This window comes from Sphaeramia orbicularis, unplaced genomic scaffold (genome assembly GCF_902148855.1).
Source record: "Sphaeramia orbicularis unplaced genomic scaffold, fSphaOr1.1, whole genome shotgun sequence".
Classification (NCBI taxonomy): Eukaryota; Metazoa; Chordata; class Actinopteri; order Kurtiformes; family Apogonidae; genus Sphaeramia; species Sphaeramia orbicularis.
Genome location: NW_021941704.1, coordinates 39258 through 50372, shown reverse-complemented (window position 1 = coordinate 50372; position 11115 = coordinate 39258).

The window sequence follows — 11115 nt, the reverse complement described above, 5'->3', positions numbered from 1 at the left end:
TGTCCTTCAGAGGGTTTTCATCTCCTTTAAACTGGTATTATTTTATATTTTTTATCTGTTTTTATTCAGACTTGTCCTTCAGAGTGTTTTCATCTCCTTTAAACTGGTATTATTTTATATTTTTTATCTGTTTTTATTCAGACTTGTCCTTCAGAGGGTTTTCATCTCCTTTAAACTGGTATTATTTATATTTTTTATCTGTTTTTATTCAGACTTGTCCTTCAGAGTGTTTTCATCTCCTTTAAACTGGTATTATTTTATATTTTTTATCTGTTTTTATTCAGACTTGTCCTTCAGAGTGTTTTCATCTCCTTTAAACTGGTATTATTTTATATTTTTTATCTGTTTTTATTCAGACTTGTCCTTCAGAGTGTTTTCATCTCCTTTAAACTGTATTATTTTATATTTTTTATCTGTTTTTATTCAGACTTGTCCTTCAGAGTGTTTCCATCTCCTTTAAACTGGTATTATTTTATATTTTGTAATCTGTTTTTATTCAGACTTGTCCTTCAGAGTGTTTTCATCTCCTTTAAACTGGTATTATTTTATATTTTTTTATCTGTTTTTATTCAGACTTGTCCTTCAGAGTGTTTTCATCTCCTTTAAACTGGTATTATTTTATATTTTTATCTGTTTTTATTCAGACTTGTCCTCAGAGTGTTTCATCTCCTTTAAACTGGTATTATTTTATATTTTTATCTGTTTTTATTCAGACTTGTCCTTCAGAGGGTTTCCATCTCCTTTTAAACTGGTATTATTTTATATTTTTTATCTGTTTTATTCAGACTTGTCCTTCAGAGGGTTCCATCTCCTTTAAACTGGTATATTTTTATATTTTTTATCTGTTTTTATTCAGACTTGTCCTTCAGAGGGTTTTCATCTCCTTTAAACTGGTATTATTTTATATTTTTTATCTGTTTTATTCAGACTTGTCCTTCAGAGTGTTTTCATCTCCTTTAAACTGGTATTATTTTATATTTTTTATCTGTTTTTATTCAGACTTGTCCTTCAGAGTGTTTTCATCTCCTTTAACTGGTATATTTATATTTTTTATCTGTTTTTATTCAGACTTGTCCTTCAGAGTGTTTCATCTCCTTTAAACTGGTATTATTTTATATTTTTTATCTGTTTTTATTCAGACTTGTCCTTCAGAGTGTTTTCATCTCCTTTAAACTGGTATTATTTTATATTTTTTATCTGTTTTTATTCAGACTTGTCCTTCAGAGTGTTTTCATCTCCTTTAAACTGGTATTATTTTATATTTTTTGTCTGTTTTTATTCAGACTTGTCCTTCAGAGTGTTTTCATCTCCTTTAAACTGGTATTATTTTATATTTTTTATCTGTTTTTATTCAGACTTGTCCTTCAGAGGGTTTTCATCTCCTTTAAACTGGTATTATTTTATATTTTTATCTGTTTTTATTCAGACTTGTCCTTCAGAGTGTTTTCATCTCCTTTAAACTGGTATTATTTTATATTTTTTATCTGTTTTTATTCAGACTTGTCCTTCAGAGTGTTTTCATCTCCTTTAAACTGGTATTATTTTCTATTTTTTATCTGTTTTTATTCAGACATGTCCTTCAGAGTGTTTCCATCTCCTTTAAACTGGTATTATTTTATATTTTTTATCTGTTTTTATTCAGACTTGTCCTTCAGAGGGTTTTCATCTCCTTTAAACTGGTATTATTTTATATTTTTTATCTGTTTGTATCTTTTCCTCCAGTTCATTCTAGTTTTGGGTCATTTTCCGTGTATTTAACTGCTAAAAACCATGGTCACAGAGGCTTAAACCCGTCGTCCTGTTGAATATTAGATCTGACTGGATCTGTTCAAGCTGAATCCATCCTTTAAATAAACCAGAAGGCCCACTCGTTTCCGTCTCAGCCTCATTGGTTCCACTTTGGACCCATTTTCTCTGATTCTGGTTCTGAAACACCGATCTGTTTAATGGACGTTTAAGGCGGAAGTGCTCAATGTTTAACCTGCTAAGTGGGTTTTAAGGCGGACTGAGAGTGTCTGGGATGGTTTTAATAACTAACGCCACCGCCGTCGACTCCATTAAGACCCACTGAATTAAACATCAGAGGTCTCAGCCAATCAGAACAGGGGGCGGGGTCACTGACGGTGGAAGGAGAAAATAAAACCATTAGAGATGAAAATTAGAAACGACTGAATGAAATCATCAACTTCAATGTGTTCAACGTCAGCAATGCAAATTAAATATTAGAACGACTTTTAACCCAAACTATTAACACGACTTTTAACCCAAACTATTGACACGACTTTTAACCCAAACTATTGACACGACTTTTAACCAAAACTATTAGCACGACTTTTAACCCAAACTATTAACACGACTTTTAACCTAAACTATTAACACAACTTTTAACCAAAACTCTTAACACGACTTTTAACCCAAACTATTGACACGACTTTTAACCCAAACTATTAACACGACTTTTAACCCTAACTATTGACACGACTTTTAACCAAAACTATTAACACGACTTTTAACCCAAACTATTAACACGACTTTTAACCTAAACTATTAACACGACTTTTAACCAAAACTATTAACATGACTTTTAACCAAAACTATTAACATGACTTTTAACCAGAACTATTAGCACCACTTTTAACCTAAACTATTAACACGACTTTTAACCAAAACTATTAACACGACTTTTAACCAAAACTATTAGCACGACTTTTAACCCAAACTATTAGCACGACTTTTAACCTAAACTATTAACACGACGTTTAACCAAAACTCTTAACACGACTTTTAACCAAAACTATTAACACGACTTTTAACCCAAAACTATTAACATGACTTTTAACCAAAACTATTAACATGACTTTTAACCAGAACTATTAGCACCACTTTTAACCAAAACTATTAACATGACTTTTAACCAAAACTATTAACACCACTTTTAACCCAAAATTATTAACACGACTTTTAACCAGAACTATTAGCACCACTTTTAACCAAAACTATTAACATGACTTTTAACCAAAACTATTAACACGACTTTTAACCAAAATTATTACCACGACTTTCAACCAAAACTATTAACACGACTTTTAACCAAAATTATTAGCACGACTTTCAACCAAAACTATTAACATGACATTTAACCAAAACTATTAACACGACTTTTAACCAAAACTATTAACACAGCTTTTAACCAAAACTATTAACACAACTTTTAACCAAAATTATTAACACGTCTTTTAACTAAAATTATTAGCACGACTTTCAACCAAAACTATTAACACGACTTTTAACCAAAACTATTAACACAACTTTTAACCAAAACTATTAACACAAATTTTTAACCCAAAATTATTAGCACGACTTTCAACCAAAACTATTAACATGACTTTTAACCAAAACTATTAACATGACTTTTAACCAAAACTATTAACACGACTTTTAACCAAAACTATTAACACGACTTTTAACCAAAACTATTAACATGACTTTTAACCAAAATTATTAGCACGACTTTCAACCAAAACTATTAACACGACTTTTAACCAAAATTATTAACACGTCTTTTAACCAAAATTATTAGCACGACTTTCAACTAAAACTATTAACATGACTTTTAACCAAAACTATTAACACGAATTTTTAACCCAAAATTATTAGCACGACTTTCAACCAAAACTATTAACATGACTTTTAACCAAAACTATTAACATGACTTTTAACCAAAACTACAGTATTAACACGACTTTTAACCAAAATTATTAGCCCGACTTTCAACCAAAACTATTAACACGACTTTTAACCTAAACTATTAACATGACTTTTAACCAAAATAATTAGCACGACTTTTAACCGAAACTATTAACACGACTCTCAGCCAAAATTATTAACATGACTTTTAACCAAAACTATTAACATGACTTTTAACCAAAATTATTAGCACGACTTTTAACCAAAACTATTAACACGACTTTCAACCAAAATTATTAGCACGACTTTCAACCAAAACTATTAACACGACTTTCAACCAAAACTATTAACATGACTTTTAACCAAAACTATTAACACGACTTGTAACCAAAACTATTAACATGACTTGTAACCAAAACTATTAACACGACTTTTAACCCAAAACTTTCACCATTTTTTTTCCCATGTTTTTTTTTCCTTTTTTTTGTCTAGTTCCATCATGTTTATGATCATTTTTGTCTCCTGATTTTACTTATTTTTGTGTTTTTTGTGTTGTTTTGTCTTTTTATGTCTTTTTTCTAATTTTTTGGGGTCTTTTTGCTTGTTTTTTCTACATTTCAGTGCCATTTTGAACATGTTTTATTCTTTTCTTGTTGCATCTTTTATGTCAGTTTTGATCACAGTGCATCGTTTGTCTTTATTTTATTCTTTAATTGCATTTGTTACAATGTGTTTTGTAATTTTTGTTTTGTTTTATGCTATTTTTGTTTTTGTCAATTGTTATCTTGTTTCTTTGTTTTTCTGTCTCTCATTGTGTTTTGTTAGGCCCCGGCCTAGGGGTTCACCAGGGCCAACATAATAGGCTCAACTTTTGTCCCCTCCCAGCTCCCAAACACACACGTCAGTCAAAAACTAAAATTCACAATATTTATTATCAGTAATTTGTTCAACAACTAAGGAAGGGTTAGGGGAGGGAGCGGCTAAAACAACAAACAAAATATCTGTAGAGTTTAAACTAACTTGCCTAATCCAAAATAAATGCAAGAAATAAAATACAGAAAACTTGCCTAACTACCTAACCAAAAACAGGAGGAAAACGGGAGAAAACAAAAGAGCCCACCTCCCCTACCTGAAAAAAGGTTCAATTTAACAACAACTATTTACAACTATGAATGTACAATCGAATTATCGCACGAAGACTGACGATCACACACACGAACACAGGGTTGGAAGCTGGCAGAAGGCAAGAGCGAGCGAGGACGGAAACTCCAGGGCCATTTTTAAAGGGCCGGGCCATCATGCTCCACCAATCAGCAACCTGCAAACAAACAGACACAAAAGGGCACAGCACACCTACAGGACGGGGGAGAACACACACACACTAGACAGAAAACACATACATATAACTAGACAAATTATGACCCAGGGTCATAACAGTTTTGTTTTTCATCATTTTTCATTGTTACATCTTTTTTGTCGTTTTATCTTGTGATTTTTATCAAGTTTTAGTCATTTTTCTTTTGTCACGTTGCACTATTTTTTTTTTTTTTTTGTCTTTTTACATCTTTTATCTATTTTTTTGTTTTCTTGTGTGGCTTTTCTATTTTTCACCCATTTTTTTCATGTTACATTGTTCTTTTCTTGTTCCATCTTTTATGTCAGTTTTGATCATAATGCATCATTTCTGTCATTATTTTATTCTTTGATTACATTTGTTACAAAGCCTTTAGTACTTTTTGTTTTGTCCTCGTGCCATTTTCATTTTTATGTTTTGTTTTGTTTTTTTTTGTCGTTTTTGTCTTGTGACTTTTATCAAGTTTTCATCATTTTTCTTTTGTCTGTGTTGTTTTGTCTTTTAATGTCTTTCACATCATTTTTAAAATCTTTTTGCATCGTTTTTCAGCAGTTTGGCTTGGTTTTTGTCTTTTTACATTCCAGTGTCATTTTCCATTGTGTTACTTTGTTTATGTCGTCTTTCCTGAGTTTCGAGTTTAGAATTAGATTCAAATCCTCCTCCTCACATACAAGACCATTAATGGTATGGGCCCCTCTTATCTCAGAGATGCTCTGGTGCCGGACCATCCCAGCAGAACCCTTGGTTCTCAGAATGCAGGTCTACTGGTAGTTCCCAGGGTCTGTAAAAGTACAGTAGGAGCTAGAGCCTTTAGTTACCAAGCTCCTGTTTTATGGAATCAGCTTCAGCTAACATTAAAGAGGCCGACACAGTCTCTACATTTAAGGTCAGGCTAAAAACATTCCTATTTGAAAAAGCTTATGGTCAGGCTAGTTCAAACCAGACTAAACCCACAGTTCAGTCTAAGCTGCCCTAGGAGCAAGAATGCTGGGGGAAGTACAGGCACTGAGTCCTATCTCCTGTTTCTGCTTCTACGTACCATTCTGGTCTGCACTTATATTTTTAATATTTAGCCAACTTAGTCTGTGCAGTACTATTCACCCGATGTCCCCTTTCCCCTCTCCCCTCCGGGGGAGTGGCTACTTTTTCAGTTGTAACCACTTGGGAGCCAATGATGGCAGGATCTGCGCTGACCCATCTGTGTCCTGCCCTGTCCTGTGTCCTGACCCCCTCCCCCACCTGTCTGGATGGACGTCCTCGGCCTCACCACTGTGGATGGGCCTCCTCGCCCCTGCCTGTCTCATCCAGCGGGACGGACCCCCCATGTGCCCACCCTACTGCATCCTTGTAGACTAGAACTACATCTGCAAATGGACGTCCATCAGTCCTGGTGCATCTATAGCCTGTCCGTCCATGGGAGTGGATCTCTCCTTCACTGTGGTTCTCCCCGAGGTTTCTCCCTTTTCCCACTGGGTTTGAGTTTTTCCTTGCCGAGAAGGAGGGTCTAAGGACGGGGGATGCCCTGGACATGACTCATGTTCTGCTGTTTATTTGACTGTTGTTTACTCCAACTGCCTCTGTAAAGCCCTTTGAGATAACCTGGTGGTGATGTTGGGCTATACAAATAAAGTTGAATTGAATTGAAATTGAATTCCCGTCAGTTTTTATTGTAATTTCTTTGGTTTCGTTTTGTTTTCTATCATCTTTTCCTCTGTTTTCTGTCTTATTTGACTTTTCTCTCTGAACACACACTTGTTATTTATTGCGTTTTCTTTTTTTTTCGGTGTCAGTTTTCGCTGGTGCTTCATTTGGAAACGGCTTCGTCCTTCAGCTGTCAACTCTCTCCTCAGGAAGCTGAATGAAATTAACAAGTAGGTAATTAATCTTAATTAGCGATCAGGACTCTGCTGTGAGTGTGTCGGGAGGCAGCTGGACTCATGCCTTGCTCCAGGGCAGCGCGGCTCATTCCGGAGTTTAACCTTTGGCTTCAAATCCACTAAAATAGCCTCCGTTTGAGAGATCTGTTGGATTTACTGAGAGTTTTTTTTCTGCACAGATTGGAAGCGTAGATAAAAGCAGATGGATGGAAACCCAATCCCATCGCTCACAGCAGACACCAGGAAAAGAACAAGCTCACATTTATTTTGGACTGAGCCTCAGGTTTAGAAACATGCATTTAATCCAACTAACACAGTCTGTTTTTAAAGCATTAAGACTTTATAATCAAGCACTAAAACCATTTTTGTCTAAATGGAGTCAGACTTGACCTCTGAGTGGTACAGAAGTTGATACTTATATATTTTATGTATTTAGAGGTTAGGGATGTAACCATTACTGGTATAACGATAAACCGCCAACGGTTAGTATTAGCGTTTAAATTCTAATTCTCATGATAAGTGGGTTTGATTACTGCACTTTTAGGGGAAAAAATCCTGTGTACAGATCTGCTTTAATGTCAAATAGTTGAGTATGAATTTATTACAATTTTAATTTTCTATCCCTAATATTTGAACCAATATTCACTTTTAAAGTCTGTGAAAAGGTTCATTAAACATCTGTGTGTTATTTATGCAATAAATTATATACATTTTTCAAATCAGATTTTATATATTTTTTTGTGTTTTCTATGAAAAAATAGTAGACAGATGATACAGATGAAGTTGTGCTGAAAAACAGATCCAAACATGGGTATAGTAAACATTTGTTTCTATAGTATATAAAGGCCAAATCAAAAGGACTGAAAAACAGACAGAATAGACTCAGACCACTAAGGGTTAATATGTGAATGTTTCTGACACAGAAGGGACAGTGGGACTGTTTTTTTTAAAAAACACAACTTAGTTCAATTCTTTCAGTGTGTGTATCAGTACTTTGTGAACATTTTGAGCACAATTTTAATAATACTGCGATAATAATGAGAACTGTGATAATTTTAGTTACAATAACTGATTTGAAATTTTCATATAGTTCCATCCCTAATAGAGGTTATTTGATCTTATTTTACTTTTAGATTAGATTAGATACAACTTGTTTTGTACATTTAGTTTTTATTAGTTATTTGTCATTTTGTCATACAGAACAAACAAAGGACAATCAGCAACAGATAATAGTCACAGTCTAAGAGTAATGATAATTGAAGTTACAGTTAAAATAGAAATCAAGTTACTCAGTTAAAGTTTTAGAGCAGCAGTTTATTTTAACATTCACAGGACTATGAGACAAAACACCCATTAATTGTTTTTAAGAAACTAATCCATCTGCTTCCCCTTCTCATGTAAAGTTCAGTTTACAGCCTCAGCATAAATGTTCATCTCTCCATTTTGTGAATTTCATCAACAGTTTTCAATCCAGTCCTCCAGCACCGGTGGATCAAGTTTGAAGCCATTTATGAGTGATGGTTTTTTTTTTTTTTTCTGAGGCACCAAAGATTTTTAGTAGGAATTTATCATTAACTGTCAAACCATCAGGAAGATCTCCCAACAAATCCCAGCTGTTTGTGTCCGACTGCAGTGAAGCTCCTCTGACCCTAACATGACTCCCATTAAATGCTCAAATCTGTTCAGTTGTTTTCATTTCATTGACTCCAAATGTGTTGGAACACGTTCGTCTCTCAGACCAGTTGGTCAGAATCAGTTTGATCCCAGATCAGTGGACTGGATGTTGTTCACTTCTCCTCCATTCCCGTGTCTGTGTTTGTTCATTCCATCTCTGCTCAGTGCATTTGTCCGTAGACGCTCAGCGTCCATGACCTTCAATGGGACTGAGTGGAACTGCTGGAAAACCACTACAGACTGGACCAGCACTGGACACATCACACCTGTCGTCCCGCCCCTGGACGCTTGGCGTCTCCGGGGATGAATGGAGCTGTGGGCGGAGCTCGGCTGGGCCGGACGCCGAGCTTCCGCGCGCCGATTGGAGGACGGGTCCGAAGGCTGAATGCGGTTTGATTGACAGCTGTTCTCAGATCTGCTCCTTCACTGACACAGTTCAGTTTAATACCGTCACACATTCTGATGTGGAATCACAGAAACCAAATGAACTGTTCATTTACTGACCTGGAAGAAAACACAACCACTGGACTAACTGGTACACTGGACTAACTGGTACACTGGACTAACTGGTACACTGGACTAACTGGTACACTGGACTAACTGGTACACTGGACTAACTGGTACACTGGACTGAAGGGACACGTTTACTTGTTTATTTGGTTCGATAAGGACACTGAGCATTTTCTGAAAAAGGAACGGAGGATGAATTTATGTTGAAATAACTGGACGTTTTTTTTTATGTAAGCGACAGTGAGCTTTAGCTGTCTGGAAGACAAGCAGACCACACTGGGACCAAAGTGGTAAAGAGGGTTGTGTAATTAAAAACCCAAAATCTGTTCTATTTTTATTCCAATATCTTTCCAAAAAGTTGTATTTTTTTTATACAGGACCGAAAAATGTGGGTGGGTTTACTTCTGTGTCCTTGTGTGCAACCCCTCCAGCAGGAAGAAGCTTTTAAGTTTATACTCAACTGGTGTTTTGTGTTTATAAGAACCGGACCTAAAATTTTCCTTCTAATTTCTTGTAGGAGGCGGAGATTAGATGCAAATTTATTGTTATTACTAGGGATGGGAATCCCGAACCAGTTCTTTTTGAGACAGTGGATCCCAGTAGCTCGATTCCTTGGAATCACTTGCCTGCCTGCTTAACGATTCTGCTTAACGATTCTGCTTAACGATTCTGCTTAACGATTCTGCTTAACGATTCTGCTTAACGATTCCACCTTCATTGCGTCGTAGCTTTATTCTCCAGTTCCTCCGTATTTGTAAAACTAGGTTGGCCTCAGTTTCAGTTCGTTTACTAATCATGTAGGAGCACAAGGTTCACAATCACAAAATGAGACAAAAACCAGGAAAGATCTGATCATGAAACCAAGAGCTGCACTAAGAAGGACCGTTAGCCAAAACAACAGGTCATTTCAGGTCTGATTGGACCAAAAATACAGCATCAGTGAATGTTAGCTGACCCCAAACAGGATCCACAGATCTAGGTTTGGTTTCCTGGATTTGTGGATCCATCTGCTTCTGTTTTCTTTGTCTTTGGGTGTCTGTAAACGATAGCTCCCACTGCTTTAAGAAACACAACAGCTCTGCCCCAGTTTGGATTCAGTCTTGTTCTTCGGTTCAGACAGGACTGAAGCCGACGCTGTCACTCATCTGCCTCTGTCTGCACAACTGTGGGGACTTCTGCCGGCGGTGACGTCACGTGCAGACCTTCTATTATTATTCATGTTCTCTGAAAACAGCCAAAGAATCATAAATTCTGCTCAAGTATGAAAACTAATGAGCACAACTGTAAACATACTATACAGATTATTATTATTATTATTATTATTATTATTATTATTATGACTATTATTATTATTATTATTATTATTATTATTATTATTATTATTACTATTATTATTATTATGACTATTATTATTATTAGTAGTAGTAGTAGTAGTAGTAGTAGTATTATGGGTACAACCTTAAAACCATCTGCTCTACAGATCAGTTTGAAATCCTGTGTGACTTCCATGTTTTATTTTGGTCTTCATTGCAGTGATTCTGGGCCAATAGAAGCTGTGGACTGGACTGGACTGGACTGGACTGGTATTCCAACATTTGGTTTGTATGGGCTTCATCAGTGAATAAGATCAAATATATGTGGACTGTGACAGTGATCTATACATTATGACAAAAGAAATGAGTGTTTTTTGCTAATTAACACATATGAGATGATCATTTTAATGTGTATGTTTTGTTCTATTTAATCCATGATGGAACTTGAAGTGTTTCTTCTCTTTTTTCTCGGTGCTTCTTCTTTGTAACTAAATTATTTCATTTCTTTGAAACTTTGATCGCTGGAGTTTTGATCCAACCAGATCCACTGAGCTGTCAGTCTACGATGCCCCGCCCCCTGCCCCCTTCTAAACCAATAGGAGCCCTTCTTGGTCGACTCCTGTCAGTCAAGCGTTTTGTGTCACATTATTTAAACACACGAGCGACTCCGACAGGAAGTTGTTTAATGTGGTTTAGAGGA